This window comes from Dipteris shenzhenensis, chromosome 16 (assembly GCF_047967505.1).
Source record: "Dipteris shenzhenensis isolate YYH24624 ecotype China chromosome 16, Dip_SZ_1.0, whole genome shotgun sequence".
NCBI lineage: Eukaryota > Viridiplantae > Streptophyta > Polypodiopsida > Gleicheniales > Dipteridaceae > Dipteris > Dipteris shenzhenensis.
In genome coordinates, this window is record NC_141611.1 from 28,858,050 (window position 1) to 28,879,293 (window position 21,244).

Below are 21,244 nucleotides of genomic sequence, written 5' to 3' on the forward strand. Positions count from 1 at the left end.
AATTTCCATTTTTCATCCTTTCCATTAATTTGCTTAGAATTTAGCTTAATTCTCTTACTAGTCAACATACATTTTTCCTTGTTTTTTATTATAGAATTTTTCTCTCACTAAAAGTCATTTTCCACAATACCCTTTCCTTTAAATTGTTTAAGGATAAGCCCTCACACACTATCTCTCTTATTTATTTTTCCCTTTATTCTAATCCTACTTTCTTGATATAATTGCCTCTACCTCCCCATACATTTAGTCACTCTAACTCCTTCTAAACCTCCTACAACCCTTCAAGCCCTTCTCCACCCCCTTTTTCCCCCAAACTTTTTTAATCTCCCCCCCCCCCCCCCTCCCTCTCTATCTAATTTATTTCCATCTTCCTCGTCTCTTACTATTTCCCTCCCCCTTCTCTCTACATATGTACTTTTTTTTCCCTCCCCCTCTCCACTTTTGTAATTGCCCTGCATTTTCTCCCTTTATGTTTTCCCTCTAGGTCTCCCCTTTATAAATCCCTTTAAAATTTCCCTCGATATATTTTTACTTTGATTAATTATTTCCATTGCACCTCCCTTTCCCCCCTATATTTACCTCAAGTTGGTTTACCCCACCCTATTCGCCGCAATTTGGTTCACCCTACTCCACAAACCCATCTATTTTACACCTATAATGCTACATTGAGCTATTTAAATTTGTGGTTAAGCTTCTATTTTATTGTGAAGCCGATAACAAGGGAGGGGCTATATGACACCTGTCTTCCCAATCAAAGTTAAGTTGGTTCATACCATGTTTTCTTGTTGGATGGTGGTAGGTAGGCAGATTCCCCTCTTCAATAAAAGTGATGCTTTCTAGGACTTATCCAAGCTAAACCTCAATAGAGTTTCCACAAAGTCATTTCTACAAAAGGGCCCACTGCTAGTTTCCTTTATAAACAGGGATTCACCGACTTGTACAAACTTTTCCGTTAATGCAATTAGTCCTATTTCATTGTCTAGCTTTGCTCTTTTGTCTTTTCACTATGCAAAGGGGTGTTGTAAAATCTTACACGCACACACACACACAAAGTCCTCCCATTGTGTGGCACATGACCAAGGAGGCAGGATTGGATGGTAACCCTATATGGGTAAGAAACGATACCTCTGAAGGAACACCCTCGACCACTAGCACATATTGACGGAAGTAGGAGATACTACAAAAGGGAATGTCATCTCCAAGTGTATAATAACCAACGGTGAGGTTGTAATTGGAATAAACCCCATAAGGCTTGTTTGATTACACCTCATATTTTGTGACCCCCAATAGTAGGCTTAGAACCACAATGGGATCGACTAATTGAGCAAAGGCATAGCGCTATGTTGCATATCACTTACTCTTAGCATGATAATAATGACTAAAATTAGAACTAGGAAATTATGCCACCTAGCACAAGCACGTCATTGCACCCTTGACCCCTATCATAGGATTTAAGAAAGTATCCATGCTAGGCTATTGAAACTCTTGTCCTGCCGTTTTTCATGGGAAGGAAGATTCTGCTTCAACTCATCAGTTTAATTCTTTGAAAACCTTCTATCCTTTTGCAAATGACTAATTGATGAAAAACCTTGCCTAGTTACATGGTAGACCATAAGAGACTCGACCTACTGTAGTCAATAAATATCAAAAGACTATGCCAAGAACTCTCAATCGAGGTCTGTATGCTTCAGGAGGGGGTCCCATGCATAGGCTCCATGTCTCATGTAGCCACGATGCGTGTTGTCAGGCACCTGAACATTACATGGAGCATGCTAGGAGTTCAAAGCCATGTAAATACAATCTCAAAACCATTGTGCATTATTATGGCTAGTGTATGTTCGTGGATAAGACTCTGGCTCTCGGGCAACCAAGCAGTAGATAGTCAAAATTGGTACGAAAAATGCCAAGAATTATCAATGAGGGTGTTCATACATAGAGGATGTGTCAGAAACGTCCAATGTGGCTTGAAGACCCAAAATGGGGTCACATGACTAGGATCTATGTCTCATGCAGTAAAGAGGCATGCTGCTAGCCCATGAGTAGTATATGGAGTATGGTACGAGTCCTTATTTATGTATAAGCAGTCTTGAAAACACCGTTTATCGTTGTGGCTAGTTTATGTTCATAGATACACTTCTAGCTCCCAAGTAGCCAAGTAGTAGAGTTTGTCGTCTATTATAGTGTTGTCAGTGTCTCGCACATACGGGCAAGGTATCTTTGACGAAGCCTAGCATCCCCATCGTAGGAGGCTATGTGCCTCGCTCCCAAGTCCTCCCTATGCCTGTGAGCACTCAAAGTGTGAGCTCCATGTGAGCCTAGGCAAGGGAGCTTGCGAATTATGAACGGCTAACAACGTGACAAAATTGTGAGGTGTTATAGGGGGTAAGCACCTAAGTATTATCCATCCTCCTTCATGGCTTTGTTCGCTTCCCCAAGACGTGTAGAGCTCGCTCCTTTTGATGTGTCAAGAAACTCTAGCACAAGGCTCATTTGGCATGTCAACTTGGCTATCAGAGGACTTTGTAAATGTGTGAAGCTTTGGATGCTTTGCATTATCTTTGGTCTTTTCTTAGCACAAGAAGGCTCGAAGGCTCGAAGATAATGGTGCATTCAATGCATGGCCAGTCTGAAAGCTTAGTTGGGGGGCTCAATGTCCCTGTCTTTGAAACCACCCCATGTCATGTCTTTACCTCTTCATGGTGCATTAGGCTATACATATCATCGTGGGGCTCCTTTATACACCTAATTTCCTTATCACCTGATTATTTGTGGCTTCATTGTTACAATGTATTAAGGTCCCCTATTTTTAATTTGCTGCTAGCCCATGAGTAGTATATGGAGTATGGTACGAGTCCTTATTTATGTATAAGCAGTCTTGAAAACACCGTTTATCGTTGTGGCTAGTTTATGTTCATAGATACACTTCTAGCTCCCAGGTAGCCAAGTAGTAGAGTTTGTCGTCTATTATAGTGTTGTCAGTGTCTCGCACATAGGGGCAAGGTATCTTTGACGAAGCCTAGCATCCCCATCATAGGAGGCTATGTGCCTCGCTCCCAAGTCCTCCCTATGCCTGTGAGCACTCAAAGTGTGAGCTCCATATGAGCCTAGGCAAGGGAGCTTGCGAATTATGAACGGCTAACAACGTGACAAAATTGTGAGGTGTTATAGGGGGTAAGCACCTAAGTATTATCCATCTTCCTTCATGGCTTTGTTCGCTTCCCCAAGACGTGTAGAGCTCGCTCCTTTTGATGTGTCAAGAAACTCTAGCACAAGGCTCATTTGGCATGTCAACTTGGCTATCAGAGGACTTTGGAAATGTGTGAAGCTTTGGATGCTTTGCATTATCTTTGGTCTTTTCTTAGCACAAGAAGGCTCGAAGGCTCGAAGATAATGGTGCATTCAATGCATGGCCAGTCTGAAAGCTTAGTTGGGGGGCTCAATGTCCCTGTCTTTGAAACCACCCCATGTCATGTCTTTACCTCTTCATGGTGCATTAGGCTATACATATCATCATGGGGCTCCTTTATACACCTAATTTCCTTATCACCTGATTATTTGTGGCTTCATTGTTATAATGTATTAAGGTCCCCTATTTTTAATGGCATCACCCACACCCAGCAAATAGATCGTGGCATTTTTCCTTTTTATGTAGGCCTTTAAATTATATTGCTCCCCCATGAGTGATCCTCATATGGGCCACTAAACTTGTAAGTATAAGCCCTAGAAAGTAATTGCCATAGCTTATGGGGTTGTTCGAGTGGCTTCTTTCTTAGTTACAAAAGTTTTTTGCACATAGCTTTGGGTGCAATGAACATAATTCATAAGTTTATAAAAATCTTTGCTAAATGTTAACCTGTATGGTAAGGGATAAGGATGCTACAATGTGCAAATCCTCAGAAAACTCTTCCAATGTTCTAGATTTTGCTCCCATCACTAAGTCATATGTGTATAATATCTTAACTATAATTGTAGGTGGGCCCTGTATATCTCCATGTCGGAGCTCGACCTTAAATTCAACCTTCGACATGTTTAAGTTTCGTATTAACCTTTAGATGTACCTGGTATAGCCCATAGGATTATGGCATACCTCAATCAGCAGATCCTATGGAAGGGATTAATAATGTGAATATATACACATTTTTGGGGTCACTAAGTTTGGAGTGCAATCGCCCTTCCTCTCTTAACTCCTATGATAGGGGTCAAGGGTGCAATGACATGCTTGAGCTAGGAGGTATCAATTCCCGATTCCAATTTTAGTCATTATTATCATGCTGAGAGTAAGTGATATGCTACATAGGGCTATGCCTTTGCTCAATTAATTGATCCTATCATATGGTGGGTTCAGGGGCTTGGTTCCAAGCCCACTATTGGGGGTCACCGAATATGGGGCATAATCAAACAAGTCTTATGGGGTCTATTTCGATTAGAACCTTGCCGTTGGTTGTTATGTACGTGGAGAGGACATTCCCTTACATAGTCTCTCCTAGTCCCAGTCAATATATGCTAGTGGTTGGGGGTGTTCCTTTAGAGGTATCCTTTCTTACCCATATAGGGCTACCATCTCCCTAGTTATGTGCCACACAAGGGGCGAACTTTGCACGTGCATGCGAGTGTGTGTGTGTGTGTGTGTGTACGTGCATGTGCATGTGTGCGTGCACGTGTGCATGTGTGCATGTGTGTGTGTATGTGTCGCTACTATTGGTGGGGAAGATGCTTTCATGAGCAAGTCCAAGTTGTTCCAAGATGTAACACATGTGAGAGAAGGTGGCCTTAGATCTGGTAGATGAGTTTTAACAGGCTGAGTGAAAATTGGACATTTGTTGCATGGTAGTTATGCAAAAATTGAATGGGTCCTCTTTTTGTTTTCAGACTTCTACAATCTCATCTTGTTTGAAGTGAAAAGACGATGAATCTACACACAACCAAGACAAAGTTTCAAAACCAAATCAATTCAATTTTCCTTCCTCTTCATTGCAACTTGATATGTAGTGCACCCTATGCACAGATTCTATATAGAGGTTTTCATCATCTTTGATGTTGCAGTGTGATATTCTTCGAGATCCTGTTCTTCATTCTTCTCATGAATCTCAACAAGTGGGCTCGTGTATATACTTTTGTTTGAGATATGGTGCCATGAGCACATATTAGAGGCTAAGGTATGGTATAGGAATGCATTAAAGTAGCCACCCTAGGATGTGGACTACATGATGTGGAGATGTGGATCAAGGATATCCACAAGGAGAAATGTGGATGAGAGGATACCACATGTGTTGACTATTCTAAAGGCTCTCTCTATATAAGAAGCCTACTTTGTATTGTTCAAGTACACATTGCAATAGATTGAGTGTTTGCTACCCTATGTCTCTGTTGTGGTGCTTTGATCCTCCTTGATCCCTCACTTTGACATGGTATCAGAGCTCCCTTGTCTTGTGCTGAGGCATTGCGATTCTTGAGAGAGTGAGAGTGATCGAGAGTTTGAAAGTTCTCTTGAGTGTTCTTTGTGAGAGCTCATTTCCGTTGAGAGATTTCCGTCCATTTGATTGAAAGATATTTCCATTCATTCCTTTATAAATATTTCCGTTCATTGAGTGATAGCGAATTCCGTTCATTCTATCTCTTTCGGTCGGTGTGACGATTCTTCCTTGCTTATAAGAGTTACCTTCCTTATAAGAGTCCCATTGAGGGAGAGAGTATCGTTGGAGGGCTTTGTGAAGCAGCTCCTACAACCGATTGGAAGCGGCCTATCGACCCAGTGCTCCATGCAATTGAAGCTCTAACTCCACCTGGACTCAGGCAGCAACATAAGCACCATCAAGCCCCAATAGAGCAAAGAGTGGCTACACAACAGCAAAGGCCCCTGCTAGAACAAGCTCCCACTCGGCTTTTACTCTTGACTCGATGGTCTCCCCAACCTTAAGCATAGCTTTGATAAAAACATCCGTGGAGCCTTCATTGCGACCTGTGAGGAGGGACCCCAAACGACCCAGCAATGCCTCGCCATGGTCAAACGACTCCAGTCGGTGCATCAATGTAGCTCCACCAGCTTGCATGCATAGTGACTACCCACAGTCGGCATTACAAACGACTCCTCAGCCGATTTCACCTCTACGTCGACCCGGACGACCACAAAAGCGCATGTAACTCCAGCTACGAGAAGTTACAAACATAACAGCTCCTATCAAAGCTCATGGCAGCAGCACCTCCACTTCTCGTGAGCTGCTGGTGAAGTACTGATGCTATCCCCTCTTCGGCTCCTGTTCTAGCATTAGCGACGGTAGTTTAACTCACTCTCAAATCCCTTTAGTTCAGAAGCCACTCTTTATTGGTGTTGAGCCTCAACCCAGCCTCTTGGGTCATTGTGGGTATGTCTACTACGGATATAATTGATGATGCAAGTGAGAAGAAAAATGTGGAATTGAGAGGGCCAGATACACTGGAAGGTTCTCATGATTATCATAAGGTCCCCCCCCTCTGACAGTGAGCCCTACTGCTGTGAGCATGCTGCGCGAAATCTACCTCAGCCCAAGCCCTGCCCCGTGACTTTGTAACCGTTTCAAATATAATTCAAACATTCTCTGAAAGTTAATTGCTTTTGTAACTTCGAACTGTTTACAGAACAGAAACGATACTCGGGATTGCCCCAAGCTTTTGTCCTGGGCACCTTGTGATGTGCAAAGTCCAATCATTGAGTGCACCATTTTAAGCAGTTTTATTTACATGTTACCATTCTTGAATTTTAAATGCTGATGTTTCTTATGATTTCCTGCAGTACGTTTCACTAAAAAAATCAGAGATGTCTTATAGAATGGACGTGTTGCGGTAGATTGATAAGAGAATCTGGTGCTTCATGCGAAGCTTATAAATAGATATCATCCTTCCAAGCATATTCTGAATGTTATAGTCTATCCAAAGTAAGCAAAATGCTTATACGTTGGAAGAGGCAATTGGCAATTAAGAGTGACGAGCTTGAAGATCACGCATCTACCGATCTCTGGTGGTCATCAGTATCTAAAAGAATAGTTCAAAGAGTCTACGAAGAGTTGTAACCATTTCATTCATTCAATTTCATTATTCTGTGAGTGAGCTTCCAAAAAGATTGTTCGATTTCTTATCTTGCTGCTTCATTCATTCAATTTCATTATTCTATGATTTCACTCATTCGTGTCGTTTGGGGTTGCGAACATGCTCTTCCAATATCATACTTGCATCAATATTGTTTCCACTGTCGGGTTTCTCACCAAGTATCCTTGGTTTTGCTAATCCAGCCCAGAAGGTCGAGCTGTATGAAAAAGGAAAGGGTGGCAAGATTAAAACAACTATGAGGGTCTATGTAAAATGCGGAATTGTGAATGTCAGGCACTGCGATGTGGTTACACGTTCAGATTGAGATGTTTTCGCAGAAGGAATGGCGCAATAATTTGTTGAATCGTATTTTGTGTACCTTTTTCATATTGATTTGTATTCGATATCTGCCTACACGATCTCTACAGCATTGCGTATCCTACACCGTTGAATTGCAAAGGGACTTATGAATAAGGAGCTGAACTATTGTGGGGCTCTCGGTTGCAACTATAGCACCTTATTTCAGGCGAAGGTGCTTTTGCTTGCTGCCTGGCTTACTGTTGGGTGTGACGAATTCATCGAGAGGCTTGAAACCGGTCAGACCATTCATTGATATACATTGCACTCCCCACATGACAACAAAAATTCAATTCCGCAAAAACGATTCCCAACTCAAGTCAGGGCAGGCCTGTTGAATATAATTCAACTTGTTCAGATCGTCAATGCATTCAAAAAATTATACTCACTACCATTGCAAGATGGCATGGCACAATGAAATATTAGATCTACTCTACATCATGACGTCTCACTTTTCTTGCATCTTGGGAAAAGTGAACATATACTTTTGCCGGAATTCTATGCATTTAGGACTTGAGACTACAGTTTGCATATGTACAAGCATATTATCTTCTTGGTGTGGAGGTTGGACCTACCATGAGGGCGATGATCAAGAGGAATTGTTTGAAAGAGATGAATTATGTAAAGTGTGCAGTATGCTTTCCTTGTGGAGGAAGGTTACCAGTGATAAAGCACTACACTTCATCACCTTTTCATATTGACCTTGGAAAGTACCAGATCTCCTGGATTTGTGAAATCAAAAGATCAGGCCAGGGAGATCTTGCCTTAAGATAAAAAGAAAACAAAAGCAAGGAGAACCAGATTTAGCTTTTTCCCAGCCATTGTCATAGAAATGAAAAGCTTTGATGCTCAGATCTATACAAGGAGACAGAGGCTTTTGACTTGAATGCATCAGATTAGCCTCAGAAAATGGCATGTTGAAGGCTAAAAGGAATTCATCTCCAGAAGGTAAGTTCGTCTTCTAACCAAAGAACTGGCTGCGGTTTTGAAGGGCTCCTCGAATGCAGACGAGAGTAGATGATGAGTCTCTGCTCCTTTGCCTGAAACTTCATGGCTGGGTCGAATGTCCACAAGAGTAGCTCCCCTCATTCCACCTCCACCAGGCAAGTCCAAGAGAGGAGCATACCATAGCTTCATGTTGAGAGCAGGCACTTGAGTCCGGTTGGAAGAAGCAGAAGCTGCTGCAATGGGCTTGTCTCTGAAATTTTGAAGCTGTTGTTTGCCCATGCACAGAGTTCCTTGACCATGAGCATCCGCCAGAACGAGGCTCTCCAGTGTGGGATGCTCGCAGATGATCTGCTGTAGCAGATGATGTCTCGCAGCAGCAGCTATGAGGGAGCTTATAGTCCACACCACTCTCAGCTTCAGACCTCCGTTGGTGAAGAAGGACTCTGGTATGCTCACACTGTCGTCTTGGGAGCCGCTCCAGATCTCTGCTTGCTCGACGTCCACTCCTTCCGTCGATCCATCCTGCATCGTGCCCAGACATCGCTCCCTCGATCTCTGCTTTTCGCAATTCACCATGGATGACGCAGATAGAATCACGCACCTCTCCAGAGTGCTTCCGAATTCCGCCCTCCACTTCAGTACAACCCCCTCCTCTACCCCTAGCTCTCCTTCCGGAAGCTCGATCCTCAGGTTCCGAACCTGTTTGAAACTCCTCAGAACCTCCCCCGGAGAGTGGTGCGAGACCTCCGGGAGCACGCCGCCGCTGCTGCTGCTCTTCTTCTTGGGCGCGAGGTGTTGCTGCAGCGCATGCAGGGGCTTCAAGAGGAAGCTACCCACGAGGAATCGGAGCAGCTGGGCGAGGACGAAGGCCTTCCCCTTGGGGACGACGCTACTGCTGCTGCCGCCGTAGTGGTGGCTACTGCTGCATTCTTCTTCGATAACGCAGTCGATCTTGACGACTACGTCTTCCACCTGCGGAATGAGGGTGCGGAAGCGGGTGGAGACGGCAGAGCAACGGCCGAGGGACTTGATGTCGCAGAGCTTGTTGAAGATGAGGAGGAGGATGGGGTCAGGGAGGAGATCGAAGGAGTCGATAGAGAGCATGGCAACGTCGCGAATCATTGTGAGGAGCAAGCTCTGGCCTTTGCTCTGCTCTCGCTCGCTCGCTCTGAGGAAGGCTACCGGTCAAGCTGCTAAACACCTGAGCGTAATCCCTGAGTACACTACGCAATCATAATCTACCTTGCAAGCTGCTCTATCCAAAAGGTGCACGAAGGCGAGGAGGATGAGAACGAATGTGCTATCTCGCAATGCATTTCTGTGAGCTCACCGCCTAAAATAGCAACGTTCTGCACGCAAACAACGCAGCTCTACTCTCCCACATCAAAGCTCATCTGGTGGGGAGCAATTGGACAAAAAATATCTGATGGGGGTGCAAGAAAAGGGATGGGACGTGGAAAGTGAGCTGTGGGAGACGGAAAAGTGCAGGGATCGTGAGGATAAGCATCGATGGAGCAGCTGCCGACGTCATGCGAGAGGGCTGGAGCTCGCCCCCACCAAGCTGTGACGCCATAGCCCGCGAGCTCAAGGCGCAACCATAGAGCAACTCACATTCCTCTCAAAGGCACTGCCATAGACGAGCTCAAGGCTTCTCCATAGCCAAGCTCAAGGACGAAGCTCCTCCATAGCCTGAGGTTCCGCCATAGCCAAGCTCAGCATCAAGCTTTACAAAACGTTCAGGTTACCCAAACCCAAAATTTGCATCAACTAACTTTATCATCAGGTAACCCAACCATTGAGTCTGGCTTTCCATGGGTGTTCCCAAAATCATTCGAAAGGGAAGGTTGTCCGGCAACACTCCCGAGCACTAATTAGAGCTTTGGTGGGCCACACGATTCTGAGAGGCTTCTGTAACAACGAATAACCAGCCTGGGTCTACATTTTTTTCCATGCTTTGTGTAGACCCCTCGAACCCTCGACTTGCAACACGGGTGTCACCTGATGCAGCCCGAAATCATTTGATTTCGAGTTGTCTGGCCATAGCGGATGGAAGGTTGTTAGGCAACATAGCTCAAGAGCAGCAGCACCAGTTGAAGGCTTTGGTAGGGATTAACCAGGCTACCAAGGAGTTGTTGTCTGTGCTATGTGAACACCACACAGTGACGACACTCGTCCATCAAAGCTCATTTGCCGTCCATTGGTGTGGAGCCCGCCTAACTATTTCACCCTTTCACAAGCTTACCTACATGGCCTTTAGGGAATATTCGGTGGTAGTGGGTTCCCCAGAGGACCCCTTTCATGGTCACATGTCGGGTGACCAAATGTCGTCTCCTACGAATTCAAAGCACCGTAGCTGAGATTAAGTTCAACTCACGTCCTAGCTGAGTGCATGTTTTAGCAAGGTGGCACTTAGTTTTGCTGTTTATTTGTCTAACCAAAGGCCCTCTCTACATCATACATAAGATGTCCTTTGAGGTATCTATCAATAACCAACTCAATGCTTTGGCAAAGTATGAGTGACTTTATTATCTCTTAACGACATGTTAAACATGCTATATGTTTTAACCCCTGGGAAATAGATACTTTAAAGACTTTTTGTGAAGGAATACAAGTTGAAATATAGAAAATGAGAGTGTGGATAGTGGGAATGCTACTTTATTTAAGATTTATGTTTAGTATGTGTAGTCGTTTGAAAGCTCTTGAAAAGAAGAAGCCATTGTCATTGTAAAATCAGAGAATGGACTTCAGAGTAGCTATACCATTTTGTGCAGAAAAAGAGATTTGAAATTTCTTGTTAGGACCATTTTATGCATTATGGAATTGTGTTGTTTAGGTTAACTTTAATGTAATTCAAGGAGTTATTTTAACAATAGGTGGGAGAAGGCCCTTGCTATTTTTGTTGTACTAGGTTAAACTTTTCTCCAATTTATAGTTTTTCATTTTTTTATTTTTTAATAAATGCCGGATATATTAACGGGGTGGTGAGCCCATCAAAAAGAAAAAAAGACCATTTACAAAAGTTGGCTCAAGGTGGACGCAAGTCAGGGGCCTACGCTGCAAGCAGCCCTGTGACCACCGAAGTTTGGTGTTGCCTTGAACGAGCCATAAAGGAATCGGGACTGATGTCTAAACTAAACTTCAAAGGAAGATGGAGGATTCCCTGGTAGGAGACTCCTTGGAAATGCCTTTGACATTAGCAGCTAGATGGTCATATGTTAGAGCCGTGATCCTTCTGGCCGTATGGGAGTTTAGGATCTTCAAGACAAAGGTGGACTTTGGAGGACAAGCGAAAGCAATTAAGTGCCTAGCCGGATCCAATTCATAGTTTACCATGGTCCTTTTTGTAATTTTCCAATGTTGTTCATTTTTCATGTATGTATCATCTTGCATTTGCGTGCTCTTCATTGGACCCCTATTTGGGAATTTTCTTCTCTTTAAAAGCTTTTATGGATCCCACAATTAACTTTACCTATTGTCCGTGCATTGCTTCATGAGTGCATTTTTAATATTGGGCACACGTTTCTCTTATGTAATGTTGAACCCCACACCATGAGTACACTTTTCAATGTCGAATGCACTTTTACAAGATCCATCACACTTAAGAGCCTTGCCCACTAACATGTGCCTCTCCTCAAAAAGTGTGTATGGTTACATATGTGTCTATGTGCCTAGAAGCAATGTATGCAAGGATGCATCTTTGGATAGCAAGGACCAATCTAAAAAAGCTGACTCATCTTTAGGTGATGTGTTTCTGAGGTAAGGCACTAACCTCCTCATGTTTAGATGATGTGTAACTTGTGTGTGTTTGTGCTATGATCACAACAAGCATAGAAAAGTGATAGTGCATGTGATGTACAAGAAGCAAGCTTTTGTTCAATAGAATGAGGAGTTGTCAATAAACAATTTGTTTAGTACCAATTCTAAAGACTTCTTGGGGAAGTTTCTTGAGCAACAAGCCCCATCTTCTCTCATAGACAACAAATCGCACATTATATGATGCCCCTAACCTGCTATCACTCGATCTCTTGCAATTACCAGGTCCTACTTCCTACACACTTTTCATACCCAATGGTGTCAAACATGTAATGCTAAAGCTTCACAACGGATGATCGAAAGATCCTGAGGGCCTACATACTGAGTTCATTGCATGTGGAATAAATACTTTGGCCCTCATCAATCCACACCCAAGAATGGCAATTAAAGGATGAAACGACTTGAAAAACTAAATGATTGAACCAAAAATATATGATAAAAGTTTTCCTTAAATTTGATCTCAAGTAAAATAATTATTAATTAAAAGTTATAAAGATGAAAACCTAGAAAAAAATAAGTTAATGTAAAACTAGATAAAAATAAAACGTAGAACTCCCAAGTCCAACAAAAAAGGACATATATTTTCTTCTAACAACACACTTATAATCAACAAGTATATCAAAATCTCACTAAAAATAATGATTAGAATTTTCAAGAAAAACATTAAATATAATTTAACGGAAATAAAGAACAAAGAAGGAAATAAGATGTGAAAATAGAAAGCATAAAAAATTAAATAGCAAAATTTGGGGATATAGTAAATAGTGCTCTATAGGGATAAACATATATAAGGTTACTTAACTATAAGTTTTGATGGGAATAAGGGTTGCACAGATGACGTGTGTGTGTGTGTGTGTGTAGCCCTATAGACAAGAAACAAATCTCACAATAAGTAAGCCCTATATATCATGCTATAGAAAAAAAAACAAAACTTGATAAATATATACATAACTAAAAGTGAAGAAAGCAATGAGGCAAATCCACCATAAGCCATGACTAGCCAGAGGGCTCGAACATTGAATGAGTTGAGGAAGAGCTAACAAAATCGAGTTCTCTTTTAAATGGACATTTGCCCAGGCCTTCTGGGAACTATCAACGCAAATGAAGCACCTAGCAAGAGCTAAGAACACCCTTCCCTACCAAAAGTACTAAATGCAACAAGCTTAGGAATGGCGGAAGAGAAGTATGGAAGACCACAACGCTGAGTTCCTCGATAGCTAGAGAGGCAAAATGTAAAGTCGGGAATATACATGAAAAGCTGATAGTACCCAAACCTCAATTGAGACACAATAAATGAGACAAAGCTTGCTGTTGTGATGTACCACATGTTGCAATTGCTTTTGAGAACATGGAGCAGAGAAGCGAGAAAAGAAACACTGGAAAGTGGTGGAAGAAAGCAAGTTTGTTTCCCATCATCCTAGTAAGGTAGCAGAATTTTTCAAGAGGGTCTTTGCAAGAGAAGAAGCCACTAAGACAAAGCTTGAGCAACAAACATAACATCTGAGCTGTGAGGCCCTGCAATATGTAGACGAGAAAAGCCAGCATCCAAAAAGCTAAGAAGGGATGAACATAATGCAATGACACCCTGTGACACAAGAGAGCCAACAAAGTGAGTTGAGAAGAGAAGAGCTGAAACTCGCAGCCAAAGAGGAAGCGTTCAATCCTTACGAGCAGAGCTGTGATGACCCGCCATGCAACGAGCAAAGCAAGAACCTTGTCAAGGCCATGAAGGAGGCGATCAGAAGAAATAACCACGATGACCAATAACAAGTTTGGTGAGCAACCCACCTTCTGAGGAAAATCAAAGGACCTGTGAGGACTCCATGTAGTATTGTAAGCCTGATGGCACTCTGCAAAAGGCAAAGGAAAAGGATGGCACAGTGGTGCGAGGCGAAAGGAAAGGGAACAGTAAGGTTGCGAATGCACAAGTAGGAGACAGAGAAAGGTCGAATGTAATTAGCATTATCAAGTAAAGGGACGAAAAGAGAAGAGAAATTGAAGTACCTGTGGGGAGGTGGAAGCCAAAAAAAACCCATGTGCAACAAGGAAAGTGAAGGTAACAGGCAACACAATGCGTCGTGAGCTAGCGAGAGAAGAAGCGAATAAGTAGCCAGTTGCTAGCAACAATGCGTTAACCAAGAGACAACGTTAAGGTGGTGGTAAAAGGTCTCAATGGAGAGGCAAGCGGCGACTACGAAGACAGAGAGCTTAATAACAAGTTGAGCATAGGTGGTGACTAAGCATCGACCGTTTGAGTCTATGAGTGCATGTGTGAAATGGTAGTTGTTTGTGCGTGTGTGTCTACAGACAAAACGCCGTTTACAAAGAAAACTGCCCTGCAAGAAAGTATGCAGTCACACGAGTGGGAGGTTTAGGGAAGGTTTTAGTAGTTATAGTGCACTTAGGGGTATTTGAATGAGTCTAGGAAGGCTTTTATTGCCCACTTAAAAAGTAAACACAATAATTAGGGTTAAGACGGTTATATGAAGTTTAAAAACATAACACTTAAATGAGAGCAATTAAATTCCCATGAAGCTCATGGTAAAATCAATAAGTGATCCAAAAAAAAATTTGTTCACCCAAGAGGCTCAAGCAAAAATGAATAAGCGATCGATAATTTTAATTAATAATTCATTAATAATTAAAGCCCATAAAATTATTTTAAGAACAATTTTATGAGTTAAAGAAGAGAAACAATTTATAAGTTAGAAAGAGAGGATTTTAAAAGAAAAAAAATTGAAAGTGAAAAAATGAGGAAATTAATGAAATAAGGAGAAGAAAAAATAATCAATAGAGATTAAATAAAGAGAAAACAAGAGGGAACGAGAAGTAAATAAGTATATGTAAACATGTAAATATAAGGGTTTTGGTGTTTTTAAAAGAAGGCAATTTAATACTAACAATTAAAGGCCTAGGACAAAAGGGGAATTAGAGGTTTTTTTAAATTTAAAAAAAAGGGGGAATTTCATTAAAAAACAAAATATTAAAGAGGGTTGGGGGGCCTTATAAACTAAGGGTTAAATCATTATTAAAATAGAAATTTTAAGGAGAGGGATTTTTTTTTGGCTAAGGATTGGTTGGGGTAGAAATTAAATGCAGGAGGAACAAGGTTAGAAGGGTTTGAAAAGGCAAGAAATTGTGTGTGTATGTGTAAGTGTGGGAAGCAAGTGCTATTTATTTAGGCATTAAAAAAGAACTTAAATGCCAACCATTAAGAGAAAAAAGCCTAGTAAATTTAAACAAGATAAGAAATAAATTATAAAAAATTTTCACAATTTATTTAAAAATCCTAAAAGGAGGGTAAGAAATTAATTAGGGGGAATAATAAAGAAACAAGGAGTGGGGGGGGGAAAGCAAGTAAATGGGACAATGAAAGTGTGTGTGTGTGTGTGTGTGTGTGTGTGTGTGTGAGAGAGAGAGAGAGAGAGTGAGTGAGCTACAATATTTAAGCAAAATTAATTGTTAGATATGCTCAATGCCCCACCCTCCTGGTAACCACCACTCAAGCACGTCATTGCACCCTTGACCCCTATCATAGGAGTTAAGAGAGGAAGGGCGATTGCACTTCAAACTTAGTGACCCCAAAAATGTGTATATATTCACATTATTAATCCCTTCCATAGGATCTACTGATTGAGGTATGCCATAATCCTATGGGCTATACTAGGTACATCCAAAGGTTAATACGAAACTTAAACATGTCGAAGGTTGAAATTGAAGTGGAGCTCCGACATGGAGATATACAAGGCCCACCTACAATTATAGTTAAGATATTATATACATATGACTTAATGATGGGAGCAAAATCTAGAACATTGGAAGAGTTTTCCAAGGATTTCCACATTGTAGCATCCTTATCCCTTACCATACAGGTTAACATTTAGCAAAGATTTCTATAGACTTATGAATTATGTTCATTGCACCCAAAGCTATGTGCAGAAAACTTTTGTAACTAAGAAAGAACCCACTCGAACAACCCCATAAGCTATGGCAATTACTTTCTAGGGCTTATATAAGTTTAGTGGCCCATATGAGGATCACTCATGGGGGAGCAATATAATTTAAAGGCCTACATAAAAAGGAAAAATGCCACGATTTATTTGCTAGGTGTGGGTGATGCCATTAAAAATAGGGGACCTTAATACATTATAACAATGAAGCCATAAATAATCAGGTGATAAGGAAATTAGGTGTATAAAGGAGCCCCACGATGATATGTATAGCCTAATGCACCATGAAGAGGTAAAGACATGACATGGGGTGGTTTCGAAGACATGGACATTGAGCCCCCCAACTAAGCTTTGAGACTGGCCATGCATTGAATGCACCATTATCTTCGAGCCTTCGAGCCTTCTTGTGCTAAGAAAAGGCCAAAGATAATGCAAAGCATCCAAAGGTTCACACATTTCCAAAGTCCTCTGAAGCCAAGTCGACATGCCAAATGAGCCTTGTGCTAGAGTTTCTTGACACATCAAAAGGAGCGAGCTCTACACGTCTTGGGGAAGCGAACAAAGCCATGAAGGAGGATGGATAATACTCAGGTGCTTACCCCCTATAACACCTCACAATTTTGTCATGTTGTTAGCCGTTCATAATTCACAAGCTCCCTTGCCTAGGCTCACATGGAGCTCACACTTTGAGTGCTCACAATAGCATAGGGAGGACTTGGGAGCGAGGCACATAGCCTCCTATGATGGGGATACTAGGCTTCGTCAAAGATATTTTGCCCCTATGTGTGAGACACTAACAACACTGTGATAGAAGACAAACTCTACTACTTGGCTACCCGGGAGCTAGAAGTGTATCTATGAACATAAACTAGCCACAACGATAAAAAGTGTTTTCAAGACTTCTTATACATAAATAAGGACTCATAACATACTCCATATACTACTCATGGGTTAGCAACATGCCTCTTGACTGCATGAGACATAGATCCTAGTCATGTGACCCCATTTTGGGTCTTTAAGCCACATTGGACGTTTCTGACACATCCTCTATGTATGAACACCCTCATTGATAGTTCTTGGCATTTTTTGTACCAATTTTGACTATCTATTGCTTGGTTGCCCGAGAGCTAGAGTCTTATCCATGAACATACACTAGCCATAATAATGCACAACGGCTTTGAGATTGTAATTACATGGCTTTGAACTCCTAGCATGCTCCATGTAATGTCCAGGTGCCTGACAACATGCATCGTGGTTGCATGAGACATGGAGCCTGTGCATGAGACCCCCTCCTAAAGCATACAGACCTCGATTGAGAGTTCTTGGCATAGTCTTTTGATATTTCTTGACTACAGGAGGTCGAGTCTCTTATAGTCTACCATGTAACTAGGCAAGATTTTTCATCAATTAGTCATTTGCAAAAGGATAGAAGGTTTTCAAAGAATTAAACTGACGAGTTGAAGTAAGATCTCCCTTCCCATGAAAAACGGCAGGTCAAGAGTTTCAATAGCCTAGCATGGATACTTTCTTAAATCCTATGATACGGTTCAAGGGTGCAATGACGTGCTTGTGCCAAGTGGCATAATTTCCTGGTTCTAATTTTAGTCATTACATTATTATCATGCTGAGAGTAAGTGATATGTAACATAGCGCTATGCCTTTGCTCAATTAGTCAATCCCATTGTCGTTCTAAGCCTACTATTGGGGGTCACAAAATATGAGGTGTAATCAAACAAACCTTATGGGGTTTATTCCAGTTACAACCTCATCGTTGGTTATTATACACCTGGAGAGGACATTCCCTTTTGTAGTATCTCCTACTCTTGTCAATATGTGCTAGTGGTCAAGGGTGTTCCTTCAAAGGTATCATTTCTTACCCATATAGGGTTACCATCCAATCCTGCCTCCTTGGTCATGTGCCACACAATGGGAGGACTTTGTGTGTGTGTGTGTGTAAGATTTTACAACACCCCTTTGCATAGTGAAAAGCCAAAAGAGCGAAGCTAGACAATGAAATAGGACTACTTGCATTAACGGAAAAGTTTGTACAAGTCGGTGAATCCCTGTTTATAAAGGAAACTAGCAGTGGGCCCTTTTGTAGAAATGACTTTATGGAAACTCTATAGAGGTTGAGCTTGGATAAGTCCTAGAAAGCATCACTTTTATTGAAGAGGGGAGTCTGCCTACCTGCCACCATCCAACAAGAAAACATGGTACGAACCGGCTTAACTTTGATTGGGAAGACAGGTGTCATAAACACCCCTCCCTTGTTATTGGCTTCACAATAAAATAGAAGCTTAACCACAAACTTAAACAGCTCAATGTAGCATTATAGGTGTAAAATAGATGGGTTTGTGGAGTAGGGTGAACCAAATTGTGGGGAATAGGGTGGGGTAAACCAACTTGAGGTAAATATAGGGGGGAAAGGGAGGTGCAATGGAAATAATTAATCAAACTAAAAATATGTTGAGGGAAATTTTAAAGGGATTTATAAAGGGGAGACCTAGAGGGAAAACATAAAGGGAGATAATGTAGGGCAATTACAAAAGTGGAGAGGGGGAGGGAAAAAAAAGTACATATGTAGAGAGAAGGGGGAGGGAAATAGTAAGAGACGAGGAAGATGGAAATAAATTAGATAGAGAGGGGGGGGGGAGATTAAAAAGGTTTGGGGGAAAAAGGGGGTAGAGAAGGGCTTGAAGGTTTGTAGGAGGTTTAGGAGTTTAAGTGACTAAGTGTATGGGGAGGTAGAGGCAATTATATCAAGAAAGTAGGATTAGAATAAAGGGAAAAATAAATAAGAGAGATAGTGTGTGAGGGCTTATCCTTAAAAAATTTAAAGGAAAGGGTATTGTGGAAAATGACTTTTAGTGAGAGAAAAATTCTATAATAAAAAACAAGGAAAAATATAAGTTGACTATTAAGAGAATTAAGCTAAATTCTAAGCAAATTAATGGAAAGGATGAAAAATGGAAATTGAAAGATAAAACATAAATGAGGTAAATGAAATTAATGGGGGAGGGGTGGTTTTCCTAAGTGATTTTTAAAGAAAGAGGAAGGGGGGGGGGGGTTAATGAAAGATATATATAACCTAAGTGAAAAAAGGACCTTAGAGTCCTAAGAGCTTGGGGTAGTCGCGATCGATGAAGCCATGCAGAGAAGGCGTCATCCCAATCCAAGTCAAAGGGTAGCATGGGTACAGGAGCTGAAGGTTGCACGGGCAACAAAGAGTTTATGAAGATTGCACGGGCAACAGAGTACTTTGGAGTCAGTAAAGCCAAAAAGGGCCATAGAACAAAGGTGGAGCCATGGAGGTACTAAGGTAGCACGTGCTAGGAGGTGCTAGAAGCGAGGCACAAAGGGAGTAGCATGGTACCATCTTAAAGGGCACAATTCATGAGCTGTGAGCCAATAAGGGAGGCGAGAGTCAAGGGAAGGGTAGTGGGCCTCTAAAGGAGTAGTATAGCTGGCACAGCAGCGGGATAGCAAGGGAGTCTGAGTAAATGAGCAAGAGAAGGCAAGGTTTTTAAAGGATAGTTATGGTTTTGGTCAGGGAGGTTAGTCGGGGGGTTTTGGGTTAATGGGGGGTTAGTTAAGGAGGATTAGTTTCATGTAGTTTAGTTTGAGGTGTGTAGTAAAAATAGAAAAATAGGAAGAAAATAGCTAAGAAATAGGAAAATTAGGGAGAGAAGAGGGGGGTTTTGGGGAAAATTAGGGAGAGATAGTTAGAAGAGATGAAGAAAAATAAGAACAATGAAAAAATGAGAAAGTAAGGAAATAGGAAAAATGAATGAAAGATAATTAAAAATAAGCAAAATAAAGGCATTGAATTTCCGAGTCTCCATATAGAGTATAGGCATAATTTGGGAGAGGATGACCAGATGCTCCAGCTTGCTGAATTCACTTGTTATGGCAATGCCATTTTGGGGATGCACCACTGTAATGGTCATATTAAGGAAGAAGACCTTTGTTCCAAGAGGCTCCTCATTATTATCCCTCTTCATTGTGTCCTTTATTTCTAAGGAGGGGTAAATTCAATGAGGATTAGAGGGTTCCCTTGGTGAGGAAGGGTCAAGGAATGATCTTGGGTTACACACATTTATCAAAAGAATTCGTTTGATAACACATTCAATTGTACCTTCTAGCTGCTTTGCAAGCAGACCAAATGAACGTTTTGCACTAGCTCCATCAAGCTCCCTTCCCGAATGAAGGTATCCAAGTTTGCACAAACTCTGCAATGTAAAGTGGAGAGACTAAACACAGGTTGTTGCTTGGGCCTAAGCTAGAGGGTGAGCTCACAAAGGGAGTGGAGGTTGTGGACAATGTTAACCAAGGCAATTAAGACTCAAGTAGCCTCATGTCGTCGCAAGTGAATGTGGACAATGTTAACCAAGGTGATTAGGACTCAAGTAGAGTAGCCTCCTGTCATTGCAAGTGAATCTGCAGTGGCAGTTGCAACTCGAATAGTGGTTCACAAGTGGCTATTGTCTTGCCATTATGCTAGAGAAGCTTTTGGCTTCTTGAGCTATGTGACACACGTAAAGGTGTGAAAGTTGGTCATCCAGAGTTACAAATAGTATGGTAGGTTTCAAAAGACAATCTTTGGATTCTTTCATTCACCAAGCCACTCCATTGAGTAGTGTGCAATAAGTTTTAGTACATTAACTGGCTATGAAGGTGCCATTATTCCATTTAGGGTGTTCATGGGAGACCTTCATGAATTGTTTCACCTCGTTTTGTTTGCCCATAAACAACATCTTGTCTAGCTATTTCTTAGAGTGCAATGTGCACCATGCCATGTTCATCCATGTATGTCTCCATTTTCCATGACTCATGTATGGTAAAATATAGTGGTCCAAAGGGTATTCTCTGATATCCATAAAACCAAACATCTCACAATATTAATCTCATTCCAATCACGAAAAAAATGAGGGGAGGATATTAGCCCAACGGTGAATTTGAAGCCTTTTCCAAGTTGCCTAGGCTAATATTTATAGCTTTAAATTTGATATAATTTCCCAAAAATTAACATAAATTTCATATATAACTTATGAATTCATCCCTTCAAGTACTCAAATTGATCTGCATAGCCATCTATAAGGTTAAAAGTTTCAAAT

General features: G+C 41.6%; 1 pseudogene; it reads right to left on the reverse strand.

Moving 5' to 3' along the window:
• Positions 1-7,973: 7,973 nt before the first annotated feature.
• LOC147892796 (F-box protein At5g46170 pseudogene) lies at positions 7,974-9,540 on the reverse strand (annotated as a pseudogene).
• Positions 9,541-21,244: the final 11,704 nt, after the last annotated feature.